The sequence below is a fragment of the Idiotropiscis lumnitzeri genome, chromosome 7, assembly GCF_059441095.1.
Source record: "Idiotropiscis lumnitzeri isolate Australia: NSW breed Sydney's pygmy pipehorse chromosome 7, RoL_Ilum_1.0, whole genome shotgun sequence".
Classification (NCBI taxonomy): Eukaryota; Metazoa; Chordata; class Actinopteri; order Syngnathiformes; family Syngnathidae; genus Idiotropiscis; species Idiotropiscis lumnitzeri.
Window position 1 is genome coordinate 21,437,734 of NC_142397.1, and position 21,394 is coordinate 21,459,127.

The following is a 21,394-nucleotide window of genomic DNA, read 5'->3' on the forward strand; positions in this document are numbered from 1 at the left end:
CTTCTCCTCCCCCTTCCCTGCCAAATCTGATCCCGAGTATTTTCTGGTCAGTTTTTGTCAATGTCAGGGGTAAACCTGTCTTTTCTGTCAATGTCCACGGTCCATAAAACTGTGCTTGTGTTTTGGCTCTATTAAGTTTTGACCCAGAGGCCCTCCCATACCAATCAGTCAAGTCCAAAGCCCTTGTCACCGATAAAAGGTCTGAGCACAGGATATTAAAATCGTCCATATATAAAATACATTTTGTCGTGAGTCCCCCGCCACCTGGAATGTTAACCCCCTTGATCATTTTATCCTTTCTCAACATCTGTGCCAGCGGTTCTATGCATAGGACATAGAGGAGTGCAGATAAAGGACAACCCTGACGGACACCGCAGTTAATTTGGACGGCTTTTGTCAGGTCCCCATTAACCACAAATGTACTGCTAATATCCCGGTACAGCAATCCCACCCACGCTATATACCTTTCGGGAAAACCCCATTTTTGCAGTACTCTAAAGAGGTACCGGTGCGAGATTCGGTCAAACGCTTTCTCAAAATCTAAATTTAGGACTACTAGCCGCATATTTCTGTCTCTCGCATAACAGATGGTGTCACGGATCAGCATGAGGCTGTCCGTGATCTTCCTCCCCGCGATGGCACAGGTTTGATCCGGGTTGATCAATTCGCCCATCAAAACAGACATGCGTGTAGCTAAAAGTTTACTAAAAAGTTTGCAATCAACATTTAAAAGCGTGATAGGTCGCCAGTTGTCCAGGTCCGCCTTGTCTCCCTTCTTGTGCAGTAGTGTCACTATCCCTACTCTAAAACTGTCTGGTAGTCGGCTTGTTTTGTCAAATTCATTAAAAACAGTGATTAAATCCGGTGCTATAATGTCCCAAAAAGTCAAATAAAATTCCAGGCAGAGTCCGTCCTCACCCGGAGCTTTTGCTTTCTTAAATTGTTTTATGCATTTGTTTAATTCCTCTTGAGTAAAATCTCGCGTTAAAAGCACTTTATCAGTCACTGTTTTCTCAATAAAATTCAATACTTCCGACGTTGTCTCAGGTTGAATCTCTTTCCTGTCATACAGTTTCTGGTAGTACCTTTCCACTGTCTCTTTTATTTCACTGCTTATTTCTGTTATAGCACCATTTACTTTTCGCAACTTAAAAAAACCCCCACTCTTGTTCATAATTCTTTTAAAAAAGTACCTTGTACATTTTTCTCCTTCCTCTATCTCCTTTTCTTTACTCCTTAGTATTACACCTTTACTTTTGATGTCTGCTAAAAGCCTCAATTTATTTTTAATCTGTTTAATTTCCTCATTAAAATTGATACCCTTTTGTGAGAGGTTAAAATACCTTTGTAGTCTTTTTTGTAGTCCTAACATATGTTTCATTTCCTTCTTTTTCTTCTCTCTTCCTGCTTCTCTAAAAAAGGTCTGGGTTCTTAACTTTATCATTTCCCACCATTGTGCTCGTGATTCAAACAGGTCTTGGAGCGTTTGCCAATTTTTGTACTGCTCCCTGTATTTGTTCACCAGGACTTCGTCTTCAAGAAGGGAACAGTTGAGCCTCCAGAGGCCTCTGCCGACTGTCAAACCAGATGGGATTGACAGGTTGCAAGAAAGTGAGAGGTGGTCTGAGAAGAAGACAGGGGTTAATCTCGCATCAGTTGGTGGCCAACCCCGTGTAAATAAATAGTCAATGCGAGAGGCTTTGCTGCTATCTCCGCTAAACCATGTAAAACCCTCCTCTCTTGGATGTATGGTTTTAAAACAATCATCTAATTTAAAAACCCGGCACATGTCCTTCAGTAAAACAGATGTTTTATCAACTTTAAAATCCTCCCCAGCTCCTTTTTTATCATTTCTGCTAAAAACACAGTTAAAATCTCCTCCCATAATAAAGGGTGCACGACCTAGCATGTGACACTGCAAGTTCTCTAAAAGTTCATACCTGTCGTGTTTTTCATTTGGACCGTAAATATTTAAAAGGTTAAAACCCTTTCCCATGAAGGTTAGGTGTGCTAAAAGTGCTCGTCCATCTATTAAAACCGTGCTACCTTTAATTGCAATTCGAGTGTTGTTTATTAAAATGGCCACTCCATCGTTGCGGTTTTCGTTCGACCCACTCCATAAAGATGGGTGTGGCCACATTTCCTCCCACTGCTTATAATTTTTTAAAAAGGGAATACCACATTCTTGCATTAAAAACACATCAGACTTAAGAGTTTTTAAAAAGGACAATACGCTCTGAGCACGAGTCTTTGATTTCACACTTCTAACGTTTATAGTTGAGAAGGTGAGAGTTAAAGATATGATTTAAAATGGAGGACTACAAAACAGGGTATCAAAAGAAGGAAGCTCTTTAAAACTAATCAATTAGGTAATTTCTTGAGACCGGAGTTCTTCCTTCACCTGAGCAATAGGTGTAGGATTCGGGAGTCTTGGTGATGGTCTTTCTCGCAATCTTAAATTCATTGTGTTATGGTTTTTGGACGTTGATTGTAGTACTATGTTCAAAAAAGACAGCTCGTTTGGTGAGTTGCAAGGAAAAACCCTGTGCTCTTCCACGTCGCTCTCTGAGCTCCCGGGCTTTCCCCTCTTCTCTAAGGTCAATGGAGACTCAGAAGACCGCTCAGATGCTAGTCGTTTAATTTTTTGTGTACAAGGAATTTCGCTGCGTTCACTACTAGTCTGGTCTTCCATGTTGGTTTTGCTCGATTCGGTTGTGGGCATTTGTGGCAACATGCAACTTTCTTCTGAACTCCCCATTGGTGTAGTCAACATATGCCCCTCCCCTTCCACCTCCTCACCTGTTCCCTATCCACCAATGACAGGTTTTGGAGGGAGATTTGAATTTTCCGGTGTGTCTTTTGGTTGTTTGTCCATTTCAATTTCATTTAGCAGTACCATTTCTTTCCCAGCCTTCAATTTGTTGGCAAATGATTTCGGACAATTTCTGTAGAGGTGGTTTGATTCCCCACAGAGATTGCACTTTCTGCCATTGGTGCATTCTTCAAAAGTATGCCCAATTACTCTGCATTTTCCACAAATTATCTGCTGACATGCTTCTGCCAGGTGTCCATGCTCACCACACTTGCGGCAGAGCTTGGGTTGACCCTGGTAGTGTATGTAGCCCCGGTTTTCACCCAGGACTATCATTGATGGGAGATGTTTCAGGCCCTGGAAGCCCTGGGGGTCCTGCCATTGTTGAATGGGTACCCGCCAGGCACAGTTCCAGATGCCATCCTCATCTCTCACTTTCATAGCCTGGCCTTTCACCGTGCAATATCTACCCAGCCAAAAACAAATGTCATCTGCATTCACTGTCTCATTAAACATTCTGACAATAACTGTTTTAGCAGCATTATCAGTCAGTTTTTCCACATTGAACGCAGAAAACTGGGCTTTTACCTCTTCATAACGAAGCCAAAATTCGCGAAGATTTAGAGCAGAGCTGAAACTAACATCAAAACCTTTGCTAAAAGGCAACGTTATGATACAGTTCAGGTCATTAGCATTAAATTCCAAGGTCTGTTGGATAAGTTTCCTGGAAAAATCCAGTCTGGACATTACCAGGACCTCTCCATTAACTTCCTTGAAAGTAAAACGTACACTGTGGTGCCTCCGCATGCCGGCATGGGTGGCCGACATAGCCGGAGAACCACAGGACGTAGATAATAAATAATAACAAATACTAGTTTATATTTACTTACCTTAGTCGGATAACTGAAAATACAAAGGTTATTTATCAACAATAAGCAACAGCTGATATATCCCCCAATGAATAAGTCCTATACCACAGCAGGTATAGAACCAACACGGCCAAAGGAGGTGATCGCAGTCTTAGCCAAAAGGCCGAGAAGCGATATCAGCAAACTGACACAGGGGGCGACTTGATTCTCGACATTCCGAGCAACAGTGACGGTGACCAATGTAAAATGATCACAACAAACCAATTACATGCCAAACATCAAACTCACACATTTTTAGCTGAAAACGAGACCAACTGTGTTGCTTGCCAGCCTGCGAACGAAACAAAAGCTTAGCAATTGCTGGGTACTGTAGTCCATGTGACCCAAAGTGGACCAATTGGAAACAGCAATAGAAGTATTCCATTTACTGGCATCGCAATGCTCTTAAATGGTTAAATAGTCCGACGTGCGAATTTCAAGAATCTAATAAAACGTATTGCGGATCGTAAGAGGACAATTGTGTTGCTTTTCCTCCTCTAGTGAAAAGAAAGTTAGGAAATCGCTCGCCTGTCACGTGATCCATATCGGACCAATATGAATTCTGCGCTAACTTCATGCCGTGTAACCATGTAAAACAGTCCTAAACAGACTAAAAAACCGAGATCTTTTCGTTTACACGCACTTCCTGCTTCCCAATTGACATTGTCACTTGCTAGCGCCACCACTTGTGTGGAGGTGAATGACAGTAATTTGTCAACTGCGAAAGAAGCTAACTATTTATCGCATGTTGACAAATAAGCATGATACCGTGCTCACTAAGTGACATGAATGATTTTATTTCATTGTCATTACCATCAGAAATCAGGGGAGAGCGCGAACGCAGTCCCCCACTGTCAGAAATTGTGCAGTCGAGATTCCCACATTTGGGGAATTCGCAGGGGTCAGTACAGCCGGAGTGCAATGGCTGAGCCTCACCCTGGGTGAACCACCTTCGTGATCATGGTATCTCCCCTGCCAGGTAAGTATGAGATGTACACATTGCCAGGCCAAAAGGTTAAGCACCCACACCATCTTCAGTCACGGGCCCGATTGCAACGCACGTGTGATCGCATGCACACACATACACGCTGGATGATGCATGACACGTACATTAATTTAAGTAGTCTCTTTTAGACTTGCATGAAGTAAATATTTGTGAATGAGGTCAAAAGAATCAGCAAAAACATTCCCATCACGCCTTGCTTAAATTCTAACAAGAATTCAAAGCGAGAATTGAATTGACCCTGCCCCACGCCTTTCTAGCACTCATTTCCTGTTTCTTTGTGTGGTCAGGAACATGTAGCGGTGTAACAATTCAAACTCCTTTACAAAACTTTACTTATTTACGTTTTTAATTAGCCAAGCGCCAATATTATAACTTTATAGGAAATTTATATGATCTATATTTGAAACCACCCACCGCATGTTCCCTCAATAACGGAGCAAGACGACGCTTTCTTCAATGAAAGAATGTCCTTTAAGCCGCAGCATGACATGGTATTCGGTGAAAGTCTCAAAAACAAGAGACAGCCTTTGAGAAACACGACAGCTGCTTAAAGGGTTTCTTCGTTCTCCCACAGAACTACATAGAATGGAAACATCCAGCAACAAATTCATTGTGACCAGCAGAGGTGGGTGCACCGCTCCTGGCGGTACTGCAATACCAGGTCGATGCGTGGAATGGACGGAGCAAGCCCCTATTCCATCTCCCAGTTCCAAAAATCAATTTAATATATGGTCCCCAAATAGGGAACGTATCAGATATTAAACTGATAAGAACAGATACTACACTTGATCTTAGCCAAAAGGCCGAGAAGCGATATCAGCAAACTGACACAGGGGGCGACTTGATTCTCGACATTCCGAGCAACAGTGACGGTGACCAATGTAAAATGATCACAACAAACCATTTACATGCCAAACATCAAACTCACACATTTTTAGCAGAAAACGAGACCAACTGTGTTGCTTGCCAGCCTGCGAACGAAACAAAAGCTGAGCAATTGCTGGGTACTGTAGTCCATGTGACCCAAAGTGGACCAATTGGAAACAGCAATAGAAGTATTCCATTTACTGGCATCGCAATGCTCTTAAATGGTTAAATAGTCCGACGTGCGAATTTCAAGAATCTAATAAAACGTATTGCGGATCGTAAGAGGACAATTGTGTTGCTTTTCCTCCTCTAAGTGAAAAGAAAGTTAGGAAATCGCTCGCCTGTCACGTGATCCATATCGGACCAATATGAATTCTGCGCTAACTTCATGCCGTGTAACCATGTAAAACAGTCCTAAACAGACTAAAAAACCGAGATCTTTTCGTTTACACGCACTTCCTGCTTCCCAATTGACATTGTCACTTGCTAGCGCCACCACTTGTGTGGAGGTGAATGACAGTAATTTGTCAACTGCGAAAGAAGCTAACTATTTATCGCATGTTGACAAATAAGCATGATACCGTGCTCACTAAGTGACATGAATGATTTTATTTCATTGTCATTAGCATCAGAAATCAGGGGAGAGCGCGAACGCAGTCCCCCACTGTCAGAAATTGTGCAGTCGAGATTCCCACATTTGGGGAATTCGCAGGGGTCAGTACAGCCGGAGTGCAATGGCTGAGCCTCACCCTGGGTGAACCACCTTCGTGATCATGGTATCTCCCCTGCCAGGTAAGTATGAGATGTACACATTGCCAGGCCAAAAGGTTAAGCACCCACACCATCTTCAGTCACGGGCCCGATTGCAACGCACGTGTGATCGCATGCACACACATACACGCTGGATGATGCATGACACGTACATTAATTTAAGTAGTCGCTTTTAGACTTGCATTAAGTAAATATTTGTGAATGAGGTCAAAAGAATCAGCTAAAACATTCCCATCACGCCTTGCTTAAATTCTAACAAGAATTCAAAGCGAGAATTGAATTGACCCTGCCCCACGCCTTTCTAGCACTCATTTCCTGTTTCTTTGTGTGGTCAGGAACATGTAGCGGTGTAACAATTCAAACTCCTTTACAAAACTTTACTTATTTACGTTTTTGATTAGCCAAGCGCCAATATTATAACTTTATAGGAAATTTATATGATCTATATTTGAAACCATTATTTATATGAACACCCACCGCATGTTCCCTCAATAACGGAGCAAGACGACGCTTTCTTCAATGAAAGAATGTCCTTTAAGCCGCAGCATGACATGGTATTCGGTGAAAGTCTCTAAAACAAGAGACAGCCATTGAGAAACACGACAGCTGCTTAAAGGGTTTCTTCGTTTTCCCACAGAACTACATAGAATGGAAACATCCAGCAAGAAATTCATTGTGACCAGCAGAGGTGGGGGCACCGCTCCTGGCGGTACTGCAATACCAGGTCAATGCGTGGAATGGACGGAGCAAGCCCCTATTCCATCTCCCAGTTCCAAAAATCAATTTAATATATGGTCCCCAAATAGGGAACGTATCAGCTATTAAACTGATAAGAACAGATACTACACTTGATCTTAGCCAAAAGGCCGAGAAGCGATATCAGCAAACTGACACAGGGGGCGACTTGATTCTCGACATTCCGAGCAACAGTGACGGTGACCAATGTAAAATGATCACAACAAACCATTTACATGCCAAACATCAAACTCACACATTTTTAGCTGAAAACGAGACCAACTGTGTTTTGCCAGCCTGCGAACGAAACAAAAGCTGAGCAATTGCTGGGTACTGTAGTCCATGTGACCCAAAGTGGACCAATTGGAAACAGCAATAGAAGTATTCCATTTACTGGCATCGCAATGCTCTTAAATGGTTAAATAGTCCGACGTGCGAATTTCAAGAATCTAATAAAACGTATTGCGGATCGTAAGAGGACAATTGTGTTGCTTTTCCTCCTCTAAGTGAAAAGAAAGTTAGGAAATCGCTCGCCTGTCACGTGATCCATATCGGACCAATATGAATTCTGCGCTAACTTCATGCCGTGTAACCATGTAAAACAGTCCTAAACAGACTAAAAAACCGAGATCTTTTCGTTTACACGCACTTCCTGCTTCCCAATTGACATTGTCACTTGCTAGCGCCACCACTTGTGTGGAGGTGAATGACAGTAATTTGTCAACTGCGAAAGAAGCTAACTATTTATCGCATGTTGACAAATAAGCATGATACCGTGCTCAATAAGTGACATGAATGATTTTATTTCATTGTCATTACCATCAGAAATCAGGGGAGAGCGCGAACGCAGTCCCCCACTGTCAGAAATTGTGCAGTCGAGATTCCCACATTTGGGGAATTCGCAGGGGTCAGTACAGCCGGAGTGCAATGGCTGAGCCTCACCCTGGGTGAACCACCTTCGTGATCATGGTATCTCCCCTGCCAGGTAAGTATGAGATGTACACATTGCCAGGCCAAAAGGTTAAGCACCCACACCATCTTCAGTCACGGGCCCGATTGTAACGCACGTGTGATCGCATGCACACACATACACGCTGGATGATGCATGACACGTACATTAATTTAAGTAGTCTCTTTTAGACTTGCATTAAGTAAATATTTGTGAATGAGGTCAAAAGAATCAGCAAAAACATTCCCATCACGCCTTGCTTAAATTCTAACAAGAATTCAAAGCGAGAATTGAATTGACCCTGCCCCACGCCTTTCTAGCACTCATTTCCTGTTTCTTTGTGTGGTCAGGAACATGTAGCGGTGTAACAATTCAAACTCCTTTACAAAACTTTACTTATTTACGTTTTTGATTAGCCAAGCGCCAATATTATAACTTTATAGGAAATTTATATGATCTATATTTGAAACCATTATTTATATGACCACCCACCGCATGTTCCCTCAATAACGGAGCAAGACGACGCTTTCTTCAATGAAAGAATGTCCTTTAAGTCGCAGCATGACATGGTATTCGGTGAAAGTCTCTAAAACAAGAGACAGCCTTTGAGAAACACGACAGCTGCTTAAAGGGTTTCTTCGTTTTCCCACAGAACTACATAGAATGGAAACATCCAGCAAGAAATTCATTGTGACCAGCAGAGGTGGGTGCACCGCTCCTGGCGGTACTGCAATACCAGGTCAATGCGTGGAATGGACAGAGCAAGGCCCTATTCCATCTCCCAGTTCCAAAAATCAATTTAATATATGGTCCCCAAATAGGGAACGTATCAGATATTAAACTGATAAGAACAGATACTACACTTGATCTTAGCCAAAAGGCCGAGAAGCGATATCCGCAAACTGACACAGGGGGCGACTTGATTCTCGACATTCCGAGCAACAGTGACGGTGACCAATGTAAAATGATCACAACAAACCATTTACATGCCAAACATCAAACTCACACATTTTTAGCAGAAAACGAGACCAACTGTGTTGCTTGCCAGCCTGCGAACGAAACAAAAGCTTAGCAATTGCTGGGTACTGTAGTCCATGTGACCCAAAGTGGACCAATTGGAAACAGCAATAGAAGTATTCCATTTACTGGCATCGCAATGCTCTTAAATGGTTAAATAGTCCGACGTGCGAATTTCAAGAATCTAATAAAACGTATTGCGGATCGTAAGAGGACAATTGTGTTGCTTTTCCTCCTCTAAGTGAAAAGAAAGTTAGGAAATCGCTCGCCTGTCACGTGATCCATATCGGACCAATATGAATTCTGCGCTAACTTCATGCCGTGTAACCATGTAAAACAGTCCTAAACAGACTAAAAAACCGAGATCTTTTCGTTTACACGCACTTCCTGCTTCCCAATTGCCATTGTCACTTGCTAGCGCCACCACTTGTGTGGAGGTGAATGACAGTAATTTGTCAACTGCGAAAGAAGCTAACTATTTATCGCATGTTGACAAATAAGCATGATACCGTGCTCACTAAGTGACATGAATGATTTTATTTCATTGTCATTACCATCAGAAATCAGGGGAGAGCGCGAACGCAGTCCCCCACTGTCAGAAATTGTGCAGTCGAGATTCCCACATTTGGGGAATTCGCAGGGGTCAGTACAGCCGGAGTGCAATGGCTGAGCCTCACCCTGGGTGAACCACCTTCGTGATCATGGTATCTCCCCTGCCAGGTAAGTATGAGATGTACACATTGCCAGGCCAAAAGGTTAAGCACCCACACCATCTTCAGTCACGGGCCCGATTGCAACGCACGTGTGATCGCATGCACACACATACACGCTGGATGATGCATGACACGTACATTAATTTAAGTAGTCGCTTTTAGACTTGCATTAAGTAAATATTTGTGAATGAGGTCAAAAGAATCAGCTAAAACATTCCCATCACGCCTTGCTTAAATTCTAACAAGAATTCAAAGCGAGAATTGAATTGACCCTGCCCCACGCCTTTCTAGCACTCATTTCCTGTTTCTTTGTGTGGTCAGGAACATGTAGCGGTGTAACAATTCAAACTCCTTTACAAAACTTTACTTATTTACGTTTTTGATTAGCCAAGCGCCAATATTATAACTTTATAGGAAATTTATATGATCTATATTTGAAACCATTATTTATATGACCACCCACCGCATGTTCCCTCAATAACGGAGCAAGACGACGCTTTCTTCAATGAAAGAATGTCCTTTAAGCCGCAGCATGACATGGTATTCGGTGAAAGTCTCAAAAACAAGAGACAGCCTTTGAGAAACACGACAGCTGCTTAAAGGGTTTCTTCGTTCTCCCACAGAACTACATAGAATGGAAACATCCAGCAACAAATTCCAGGATGGCCGAGTGGTCTAAGGCGCCGCGTTCCGGACCCAGTCTCCCCAGGAGGCCTGGGTTCGAATCTCGTGGCTGCCAGGATGGCCGAGTGGTCTAAGGCGCCGCGTTCAGGACCCAGTCTCCCCAGGAGGCCTGGGTTCGAATCTCGAATTTCCCCATTGTGGGACTAATAAAGGCATTATTATTATTATTATTAAATTCATTGTGACCAGCAGAGGTGGGTGCACCGCTCCTGGCGGTACTGCAATACCAGGTCGATGCGTGGAATGGACGGAGCAAGCCCCTATTCCATCTCCCAGTTCCAAAAATCAATTTAATATATGGTCCCCAAATAGGGAACGTATCAGATATTAAACTGATAAGAACAGATTTTTTTTCTTTTGCAAAATTTTTATTGTTACTGTAGGCATTGATGTTCACATCTCTCCAACATGGAGCACAATCTTAGTTCTGTGGTAACGTGTTAAAAAAGCAGCATGTTTGACATAGAGGTGTAAGGTAAAATGTATCTAAAATACATCAAGACAATATTTTTTTAAAAAGCAATTGTTAAAAAAAAGCACTTCAACCTCTGTTGTGCAGGAGCGTAGTATCGCCTTACTAAGTGGGACTTCATCCCACCCTCTCAAACAGAGTCCAGACAGATAAAACCTGCCAGGATGCTTCAAGGAGTTCCTCAGAGGTGTTGCATCTCTCCACTCTCTCCCGAGGAGCCAGGCCGTCGCTGCCAGGACCTTCCCCGTGGGCTCCGGTTCCCTCCTCCGGGCGGGCACAGACGACTCTTCTTGGTGACTGTGTCCTTGGCTTGCCGCAGGCAGCTCAGAGTAGCCGCTGCCATTCGGAGCACAGCCACGGGGGGGGGGTCTGTCTGTGCCTCCTTACCAGCAAGTTTCTGGAGGTCCAAATGGCGTCTTTGATGGCGGCAAGGGTGAGCCACTGCTTTGCAAAATGTTCTCTTGTGTTCGTCATTGGGGTGTATGGGGTGTTTCAGTAGAGTAGCACCTTAGTTAGTATACTGTCGTGCTCTGTAGTTTCAACCTACAGTGTAGTTTACTAACCCTGGTCTCTGCCGGGCACTCAACTCTCACCTGTGGCTCCAAGTAGCTGTAGCATGCGCAGCGGCCACACCCCGGCAAACCGCTTCGACAGGCGGGCTAAACCAGGTGAGGGGCCAAGAACCTCCGCTCTTGGTGGACTCGGGCTATGTCTGGCCCAGCATGTGAAGTCTGGATTACGGCGGAGTGGGCGGATAAACTACATTTAAGTGAAACGGACACGAAGGCGTCTTCACAGCAGCGCATTGTGGAATGCACAGAGAGCACAGTGAGACACTTAGAACACTGATGGTCATCCACTGCATCCAACTCCATCCCCGGCCGTCCTGACCATGTCTTGCTGCTGGATATGGATGGTGCTTGGACGAGAGAGTGAGGTCGACGAGCTGCACAACTCCTCCTCACTTAAATCAAAGTGTTTGTGCAATTCATCTTTCATCCTCAACATACTATATCATTCCCAAGCCCTGTGGCGACAGACGAGAGGCGAAGCGTCAGGTGTGGGCACATCGGCAGGCGTAGTTTCAAATCTGCACACAGGCGACTCAAGTCATATGGTCGTTCCCCACTGGAATGGAACAGCAGTGGAGTCCGGTAGCCGCTTGAGTGACTGAGCAGCCCTCTTTAGGATCACACTGCTCACCTCCTTAGCATGAGGAAGGGGCTAGAAAAGGTGCCCTAAAAATTGTCTGTTCCACCTTCCCCCTAGCCAGACTACCGCGACTGGCGGGGACCCTACACTTGCGGTCGATCTAACAAGAGAAGAAGAAAAAGCATTCCCCTGAATGCAGCAGCATGGAATGTGCGCACCCTACTCGACAGAGAAAACACCGACAGACCTGAGCGACGAACAGCACTTGTCGCAAGAGAACTCAGCAGGTACAACATTGACATTGCTGCTCTCAGCGAAACAAGACTAGCAGGAGAAGGAGAACTTTGTGAAAGAGGAGCAGGCTACACTTTCTTCTGGAGTGGCCGCGAACCGGAAGCCAAGCGGGAAGCCGGAGTCGGTTTTGCCATAAAATCCTCACTGGTCAGCAAACTAGAGGGTCCGCCCAAAGGCATAAACGACAGACTGATGTCTCTGAGAATCCCCCTCTCACATGGAAAGAAGTTCGCCACCATAGCTAGTATTTATGCACCTACAATGACCAACACTGATGAGACCAAAGACAAGTTCTATGAAGAACTGAGTGCCCTTATCTCAAGTGTGCCTACCAGTGACAAATTAATCATCCTTGGCGACTTCAATGCGAGAGTAGGCTGTGACAGCGACTCATGGGATGGAATACTCGGGAAACATGGGGTGGGCAAATGCAACAGCAACGGCCTGCTGCTCCTGCAAACCTGTGCGGAACATGATCTGCTCATCACCAACACAGTATTCCGTCTTCCCACTCGAAACAAGACATCATGGATGCATCCCAGGTCAAAACACTGGCACCTCATAGACTACGTCATTGTTAGAAGGAAGGACAGGCAGGATGTCCGTGTCACCAAAGCAATGTGTGGCGCGGAATGTTGGACAGACCACCGTCTCATTGTGTCCAAGCTAAATCTTCGCATCCAACCTAAGAGGAGACCACAGGGCACAAAAAGTCTGAAACGGCTAGCAGTAAACAAGCTTAAAGCCAACGACATCAAACAGCGCCTCAACAATTCCCTAGACGAGCAACTAAACACAATCTCTCTAGAGAACAAAAATGTTGAGGCTGCATGGTCAACACTGAAGGAGGCCGTCTACAATACAGCATACACGTGCCTTGGACCCTCTGGAAAAAAGCACAAAGACTGGTTTGATGAGAACTGCAACGAAATCAGCCAGCTGCTAGAAGACAAACACAAGGCTCACAAAGCCCTCCTGGATGATCCGACCTCTACAGTAAAGAAACAGACATTCAGACACAAACGGAAAGCCATCCAACAGCGGCTACGACAAATGCAAGACACATGGCTGAGCAAAAAAGCAGATGAAATTCAACGTTTTGCCGATACCCATGACATGAAGAACTTCTATAGCAGTTTGAAAGAGATTTATGGGCCAACATCATCCTCAGGACCATCTCCACTTCTCCACAGTGACGGAACAACACTGATCACTGACAAAGAGGACATCTTGAAGAGATGGGCCGAGCATTTCGACAGTGTGCTAAATCGCCCCTCAGCCATTAAAAATGAAGCCATCAATCGACTCCCACAGATACCAACAGCAAATTCCCTTGATGATGCACCCACAGAGAGTGAACTCCTCAAGGCCATAAACCAACTGTCTAGTGGCAAGGCACCTGGCGCAGACAGCATCCCTGCAGAAATCTACAAAAATGGCGGTAGTATGCTCGTCCACCGCATGAGTGAACTCTTCAGCCTGATCTGGAAGCATGAATCAGTTCCTCAGGATCTCAAGGATGCCTCAATAACCCACTTGTACAAGAGGAAAGGAAACCGGCAGGACTGCAACAACCATCGAGGAATCTCACTGTTGTCAACTGCAGGCAAAATTCTAGCCAGAATCCTCCTCAACCGTCTGCTAAAACATCTTGAACAAGGCCTGCTGCCTGAGAGCCAATGCGGTTTCCGAAAAGAACGAGGCACCATTGACATGATTTTTGCTGCCAGGCAACTGCAAGAGAAGTGCCAGGAGCAAAACGTAGATCTGTACTCTACTTATGTTGATTTGACAAAAGCTTTCGACACCGTAAGCAGGGAAGGTCTGTGGAAGATAATGGCCAAGTACGGTTGCCCTCCAAAATTCGTCACCATTGTCCGTCTCCTGCATGATGGTATGATGGCCGGAGTCACTGATAACGGGAACTATTCTGAACCATTTGAGGTCACAAACGGAGTGAAACAAGGCTGTGTACTGGCCCCGACACTGTTTAGCCTGGTGTTCTCTGCCATGCTGACTGATGCTTTTGCTGACAGTGACATCGGCATCGGCCTGAAATATCGGATGGATGGCTCAGTTTTTAACCTCAGAAGACTCCAAGCAAAAACCAAGGTCAAGTCTGCCACCATCAATGACTTTCTTTTCGCAGATGACTGTGCACTGAACTCCATCTCCGAAGACGACATGCAACTAAACGTGGATAAATTTGCAAAGGCCTGTACCAACTTTGGCCTCACAATTAGTATCAAGAAGACCGAGGTCATGCACCAACCAGCCCCTGGCAGAACATACGCTGAACCAAACATCACAATCAATGGACAACGATTGAAAGCTGTTGACAAGTTTACGTACCTTGGGAGCATACTTTCACGGAATGCTGTCATCGATGACGAAATAGACGCCAGACTAGCCAAAGCTAGTTCCGCCTTTGGTAGACTGACCAAAAACGTGTGGGATCGCCGAGGCATCACTCTAGAGACCAAACTCAAAGTATACCGTGCTGCTGTAATCACCACTCTCCTGTACGGCTCAGAAACTTGGACAGTCTACAGACGCCATGCGACTAAGCTGAATCACTTTCACGCCACTCGTCTCAGAAAGCTGCTTGGCATAAAATGGCAGGACAAAGTACCCAACTCAGAGGTGCTTGCTCGTGCAAAACTCCCAAGCATCCACACTCTCCTGAAGAAATCACAACTGCGCTGGGCAGGTCATGTAGCACGGATGCACGAAACCCGCTTGCCCAAGAAACTTCTTTTCGGAGAACTGCAGTGTGGAAAGCGCTTCTGCGGAGGACCCAAAAAGCGTTTCAAAGACACTCTGAAAGGGTCCCTCAAGGCCTTCGGTATCAATCCTGACACATGGGAGAAAGCAGCACAAGCCCGGAATGAATGGACGGCCTCCCTACATGACGGTGCCAAGACCTATGAAAACGAGAGAAAAGGTGCAGCGGAAAGAAAACGGCAAGCGAGAAAAACCAAACAAGACAAGTGCCCGTCGCCTACCTCCATCCCTTGCCCATACTGCAGAAGAACTTTTCGTGCAAAGATAGGCCTGATCAGCCATCTACGCACCCACCAAGAAGGATGAAAAGATGGTCCTCGTCGAATCGACGGACGAACGAACGAACCAGCAAGTTTCTGGAGGTCCAAATGGCGTCTTTGATGGCGGCAAGGGTGAGCCACTGCTTTGCAAAATGTTCTCTTGTGTTCGTCATTGGGCCCACCCCATAGAGCACGAATTGTGCATTGAGGACCTCCCTTGCTGGCAAGTCCGGGAATTGCAGGTGGCCGGCTGTCGCCCACAGGTCCGTGGCAGCACTGCACTCCCAGAGGAGGTGCCTCACCGACTCTTGGGCGCCACAACCAGGTCGGGGGCAGTTTGAGTGCGCTGCCATACCTCGGGAGTGCATAACGTACCTGACTGGGAGGATTTCGTGCGCCGCCATCCATGACAGGTCCCGAAGTTTGTTTGGGAGGGCGGGATGGTTTACATTGCGCCAAACAGTTGTGGGCTCTCCGAATGCAAGCCCGCGCACTGGACATACCGTTTCCCGCTCCTGCACAACAGAGATGAGAGATCTGTGGTTTTTTAAAACATGGCATTCTTGATTTTCTAGTTTAAAATTCCTTAAAAAAACTTTTATAAAAGAATAGGCAGGCGGCAGGATAAAAGACACAGGCAGTCTTTGATCGCTAGGGATGAGTCTTAATTTCCGGAGGTAAGATCCCATCCAGAATCTTGACATTGCTCGAGCTTTTTGAGCGCTTGAGGGCTCTAGTGCAGTTTGGAAGTGCAGGGCCACATATCTGCTTCCCAAGAAGAGCTGGAGGTCCGGCACTCCTTTTCCCCCTTTTTCTCTGCTCATCTTCATTGTTGCTCTCTTCAGTCTCTCCCACTTGGATCCCCAGATGAAGTAAAAGATAGTCCGGTCCAAACCTAAAAGGATACTTCTTGTTGGGGTAAAAACAGAACTGATTAATAAAAGCAATGGTAGAATAACTGCTTTTATGATTAAAACTTTTCCCTCTATGGTCAGTTCCCTCATTCTCCAAAAAACAAGTCTTTTCCTCACTTTCCCTACCACGTCGCCCCAACTTGCTTCTCCTCCCCCTTCCCTGCCAAATCTGATCCCGAGTATTTTCTGGTCAGTTTTTGTCAATGTCAGGGGTAAACCTGTCTTTTCTGTCAATGTCCACGGTCCATAAAACTGTGCTTGTGTCTTGGCTCTATTAAGTTTTGACCCAGAGGCCCTCCCATACCAATCAGTCAAGTCCAAAGCCCTTGTCACCGATAAAAGGTCTGAGCACAGGATATTAAAATCGTCCATAAATAAAATACATTTTGTCGTGAGTCCCCCGCCACCTGGAATGTTAACCCCCTTGATCATTTTATCCTTTCTCAACATCTGTGCCAGCGGTTCTATGCATAGGACATAGAGGAGTGCAGATAAAGGACAACCCTGACGGACACCGCAGTTAATTTGGACTGCTTTTGTCAGGTCCCCATTAACCACAAATCTACTGCTAATATCCCGGTACAGCAATCCCACCCACGCTATATACCTTTCGGGAAAACCCCATTTTTGCAGTACTCTAAAGAGGTACCGGTGCGAGATTCGGTCAAACGCTTTCTCAAAATCTAAATTTAGGACTACTAGCCGCATATTTCTGTCTCTCGCATAACAGATGGTGTCACGGATCAGCATGAGGCTGTCCGTGATCTTCCTCCCCGCGATGGCACAGGTTTGATCCGGGTTGATCAATTCGCCCATAAAAACAGACATGCGTGTAGCTAAAAGTTTACTAAAAAGTTCGCAATCAACATTTAAAAGCGTGATAGGTCGCCAGTTGTCCAGGTCCGCCTTGTCTCCCTTCTTGTGCAGTAGTGTCACTCTCCCTACTCTAAAACTGTCTGGTAGTCGGCTTGTTTTGTCAAATTCATTAAAAACAGTGATTAAATCCGGTGCTATAATGTCCCAAAAAGTCAAATAAAATTCCAGGCAGAGTCCGTCCTCACCCGGAGCTTTTGCTTTCTTAAATTGTTTTATGCATTTGTTTAATTCCTCTTGAGTAAAATCTCGCGTTAAAAGCACTTTATCAGTCACTGTTTTCTCAATAAAATTCAATACTTCCGACGTTGTCTCAGGTTGAATCTCTTTCCTGTCATACAGTTTCTGGTAGTAGCTTTCCACTGTCTCTTTTATTTCACTGCTTATTTCTGTTATAGCACCATTTACTTTTCGCAACTTGAAAATACCCCCACTCTTGTTCATAATTCTTTTAAAAAAGTACCTTGTACATTTTTCTCCTTCCTCTATCTCCTTTTCTTTACTCCTTAGTATTACACCTTTACTTTTGATGTCTGCTAAAAGCCTCAATTTATTTTTAATCTGTTTAATTTCCTCATTAAAATTGATACCCTTTTGTGAGAGGTTAAAATACCTTTGTAGTCTTTTTTGTAGTCCTAACATACGTTTCATTTCCTTCTTTTTCTTCTCTCTTCCTGCTTCTCTAAAAAAGGTCTGGGTTCTTAACTTTATCATTTCCCACCATTGTGCTCGTGATTCGAACAGGTCTTGGAGTGTTTGCCAATTTTTGTACTGCTCCCTGTATTTGTTCACCAGGACTTCATTTTCAAGAAGGGAACAGTTGAGCCTCCAGAGGCCTCTTCCGACTGTCAAACCAGATGGGATTGACAGGTGCAAGAGAGTGAAAGGTGGTCCGAGAAGAATACAGGGGTTAATCTTGCATCAGTTGGTGTCCAACCCCGTGTAAATAAATAGTCAATGCGAGAGGCTTTGCTGCTATCTCCGCTAAACCATGTAAAACCCTCCTCTCTTGGATGTATGGTTTTAAAACAATCATCTAATTTAAAAACCCGGCACATGTCCTTCAGTAAAACAGATGTTTTATCAACTTTAAAATCCTCCCCAGCTCCTTTTTTATCATTTCTGCTTAAAACACAGTTAAAATCTCCTCCCATAATAAAGGGTGCACGACCTAGCATGTGACACTGCAAGTTCTCTAAAAGTTCATACCTGTCGTGTTTTTCATTTGGACCGTAAATATTTAAAAGGTCAAAACCCTTTCCCATGAAGGTTAGGTGTGCTAAAAGTGCTCGTCCATCTGTTAAAACCGTGCTACCTTTAATTGCAATTCGAGTGTTGTTTATTAAAATGGCCACTCCATCGTTGCGGTTTTCGTTCGACCCACTCCATAAAGATGGGTGTGGCCACATTTCCTCCCACTGCTTATAATTTTTTAAAAAGGGAATACCACATTCTTGCATTAAAAACACATCAGACTTAAGAGTTTTTAAAAAGGACAATACGCTCTGAGCACGAGTCTTTGATTTCACACTTCTAACGTTTATAGTCGAGAAGGTGAGAGTTAAAGATATGATTTAAAATGGAGGCCTACAAAACAGGGTATCAAAAGGAGGAAGCTCTTTAAAACTAATCAATTAGGTAATTTCTTGAGGCCGGAGTTCTTCCTTCACCTGAGCAATAGGTGTAGGATTTGGGAGTCTTGGTGATGGTCTTTCTCGCAATCTTAAATTCATTGTGTTATGGTTTTTGGGCGTTGATTGTAGTACTATGTTCAAAAAAGACAGCTCGTTTGGTGAGTTGCAAGGAAAAACCCTGTGCTCTTCCACGTCGCTCTCTGAGCTCCCGGGCCTTCCCCTCTTCTCTAAGGTCAATGGAGACTCAGAAGACCGCTCAGATGCTAGTCGTTTAATTTTTTGTGTACAAGGAATTTCGCTGCGTTCACTACTAGTCTGGTCTACGCTGGTTTTGCTTGATTCGGTTGTGGGCATTTGTGGTAACATGCTACTTTCTTCCGAACTCCCCATTGGTGTAGCCAACACATGCCCCTCCCCTTCCACTTCCTCATCTGTTCCCTCTCCACCAATGACAGGTTTTGGAGGGAGATTTGAATTTTCCTGTGTATCTTTTGTTTGTTTGTCCATTTCAATTTTATCTAACGGTGCCATTTCTTTTCCAGCCTTCAATTTGTTGGCAAATGATTTCGGACAATTTCTGTAGAGGTGGTTTGATTCCCCACAGAGATTGCACTTTCTGCCATTGGTACATTCTTCAAAAGTATGCCCAATTACTCTGCATTTTCCACAAATTATCTGCTGACATGATTCTGCCAGGTGTCCATGCTCACCACACTTGCGGCAGAGCTTGGGTTGACCCTGGTAGTGTATGTAGCCTCGGTTTTCACCCAAGACTATCATTGATGGGAGATGTTTCAGGCCCTGGAAGCCCTGGTGGACCTGCCATTGTTGAATGGGTACCCGCCAGGCACAGTTCCAGATGCCGTCCTCATCTCTCACTTTCATAGCCTGGCCTTTCACCGTGCAATATCTAGCCAGCCAAAAACAAATGTCATCTGCATTCACTGTCTCATTAAACATTCTGACAATAACTGTTTTAGCAGCATTATCAGTCAGTTTTTCAACATTGAACGCAGAAAACTGGGCTTTTACATTTTCATAACGAAGCCAAAATTCACGAAGATTTAGAGCAGAACTGAAACTAACATCAAAACCTTTGCTAAAAGGCAACGTTATGATACAGTTTGGGTCACTAGCATTAAATTTCAAAGTCTGTTGGATAAGTTTCCTGGAAAAATCCAGTCTGGACATTACCAGGATGTCTCCACTAACTTCCTTGAAAGTAAAACGTACACTGTGGTGCCTCCGCATGCCGGCATGGGTGGCCGACATAGCCGGAGAACCACAGGACGTATATAATAAATAATAACAATTACTAGTTAATATTTACTTACCTTAGTTGGATAACTGAAAATACAAAGGTTATTATCAACAGTAAAGAACAGCTGATATATCCCCCAATGAGAGAGGTTTTATACCACAGTAGGTATAGAACGCGAACGCCAAAGGGGGGTGATCGCAGTCTTAGCCAAAAGGCCGAGAAGCGATATCAGCAAACTGGCACAGGGGGCGACTTGATTCTCGACATTCCGAGCAACAGTGACAGTGACCAATATAAAATGATCACAACAAACCATTTACATGCCAAACATCAAACACACACATTTTTAGGTGAAAACGAGACCAAAAAAGAGACCAACTGTGTTGCTTGCCAGCCTGCGAACGAAACAAAAGCTTAGCAATTGCTGGGTACTGTGGGCCATGTGACCCAAAGTGGACCAATTGGAAACAGCATCGCAATGTTCTTAAATGGTTAAATAGTCCGCCGTGTGAGTTTCAAGGATATAAAAAACGTATTGCGGATCGTAAGAGGACAATTGTGTTTCTTTTCCTCCTCTAAGTGAAAAGAAAGTTAGGAAATCGCTCGCCGGTCACGTGATCCGCGTCAGACCAATATAAATTCTGCTCTTAGTTCATGTCGTGGAATCAGGTAAACAGTCATTTACGATGCATAAGCATTCTTCTGATAAATATCTTGTTTGTGGAATACAAGTTAATCAGTAAAATCCACACGTTTTTGAACGGCCCACTTGCCCCTCCTCTGAGATGAAAATGACAATACAGTTGCTCAGGGCTCAGCTAATGACCAGCCATGGCTCAGCTTCAGAAAACAAGTTAGCCGTGATTGATCGTTACACAGTTGTAAATTTCAGTCTTTTTAAATTGGCTGCTGGGGCTGAAGTGCATGAAGTGAATGAATAGAGAAGCAACATTAAGATGATTTGCCTGAATAAGACTTGCCGAGTGTTCCCTTTTGGACTCTTTGATCCTGCTTTGGTAAAACCGGTAGTTGCATTTTAGGATTTGATACAAAACCTGCAGCCTGTCTTTTTTCCACCAGCTTTGCGACATTCTTGTGTAGCTGCACGAGTTCTCTCATTAAACCATGGCTCCGTAACTTACTTTTGGCCGCATCATTTTTAATAGAGCTACAAAATCCAAAATATTATGGTAACTGATAGGGTCGCTGTCCGGCCGAGGCCGGAAGCGAAGAGTGAACTCCACAAACGCTGACCACAAGAAGAGTTTCAGACCAGGTGTTTATTGGG

The 21,394-nt window shown here is 44.4% G+C and overlaps 7 non-coding genes and 1 pseudogene across 7 annotated transcripts; all 8 read right to left on the bottom strand.

Moving 5' to 3' along the window:
• Positions 1-4,543: 4,543 nt before the first annotated feature.
• On the bottom strand, positions 4,544-4,707 carry LOC148334256 (U1 spliceosomal RNA). Its single transcript, XR_015844353.1, has one exon. It is a non-coding gene; the product is annotated as a U1 spliceosomal RNA (small nuclear RNA).
• Positions 4,708-5,350: 643 nt separating this feature from the next.
• Positions 5,351-5,541, bottom strand: LOC148334257 (U2 spliceosomal RNA). Its single transcript, XR_015844462.1, has one exon. It is a non-coding gene; the product is annotated as a U2 spliceosomal RNA (small nuclear RNA).
• A 688-nt stretch (positions 5,542-6,229) lies between these two features.
• Positions 6,230-6,393, bottom strand: LOC148334258 (U1 spliceosomal RNA). The gene has a single exon (XR_015844354.1). It is a non-coding gene; the product is annotated as a U1 spliceosomal RNA (small nuclear RNA).
• Positions 6,394-7,051: 658 nt separating this feature from the next.
• LOC148334259 (U2 spliceosomal RNA) lies at positions 7,052-7,242 on the bottom strand. Its single transcript, XR_015844491.1, has one exon. It is a non-coding gene; the product is annotated as a U2 spliceosomal RNA (small nuclear RNA).
• Positions 7,243-7,928: 686 nt separating this feature from the next.
• LOC148334260 (U1 spliceosomal RNA) lies at positions 7,929-8,092 on the bottom strand. The gene has a single exon (XR_015844355.1). It is a non-coding gene; the product is annotated as a U1 spliceosomal RNA (small nuclear RNA).
• Positions 8,093-8,750: 658 nt separating this feature from the next.
• Positions 8,751-8,941, bottom strand: LOC148334261 (U2 spliceosomal RNA). Its single transcript, XR_015844500.1, has one exon. It is a non-coding gene; the product is annotated as a U2 spliceosomal RNA (small nuclear RNA).
• Positions 8,942-9,629: 688 nt separating this feature from the next.
• On the bottom strand, positions 9,630-9,793 carry LOC148334262 (U1 spliceosomal RNA). The gene has a single exon (XR_015844356.1). It is a non-coding gene; the product is annotated as a U1 spliceosomal RNA (small nuclear RNA).
• Positions 9,794-10,655: 862 nt separating this feature from the next.
• LOC148334263 (U2 spliceosomal RNA) lies at positions 10,656-10,832 on the bottom strand (annotated as a pseudogene).
• Between the last annotated feature and the right edge of the window lie 10,562 nt (positions 10,833-21,394).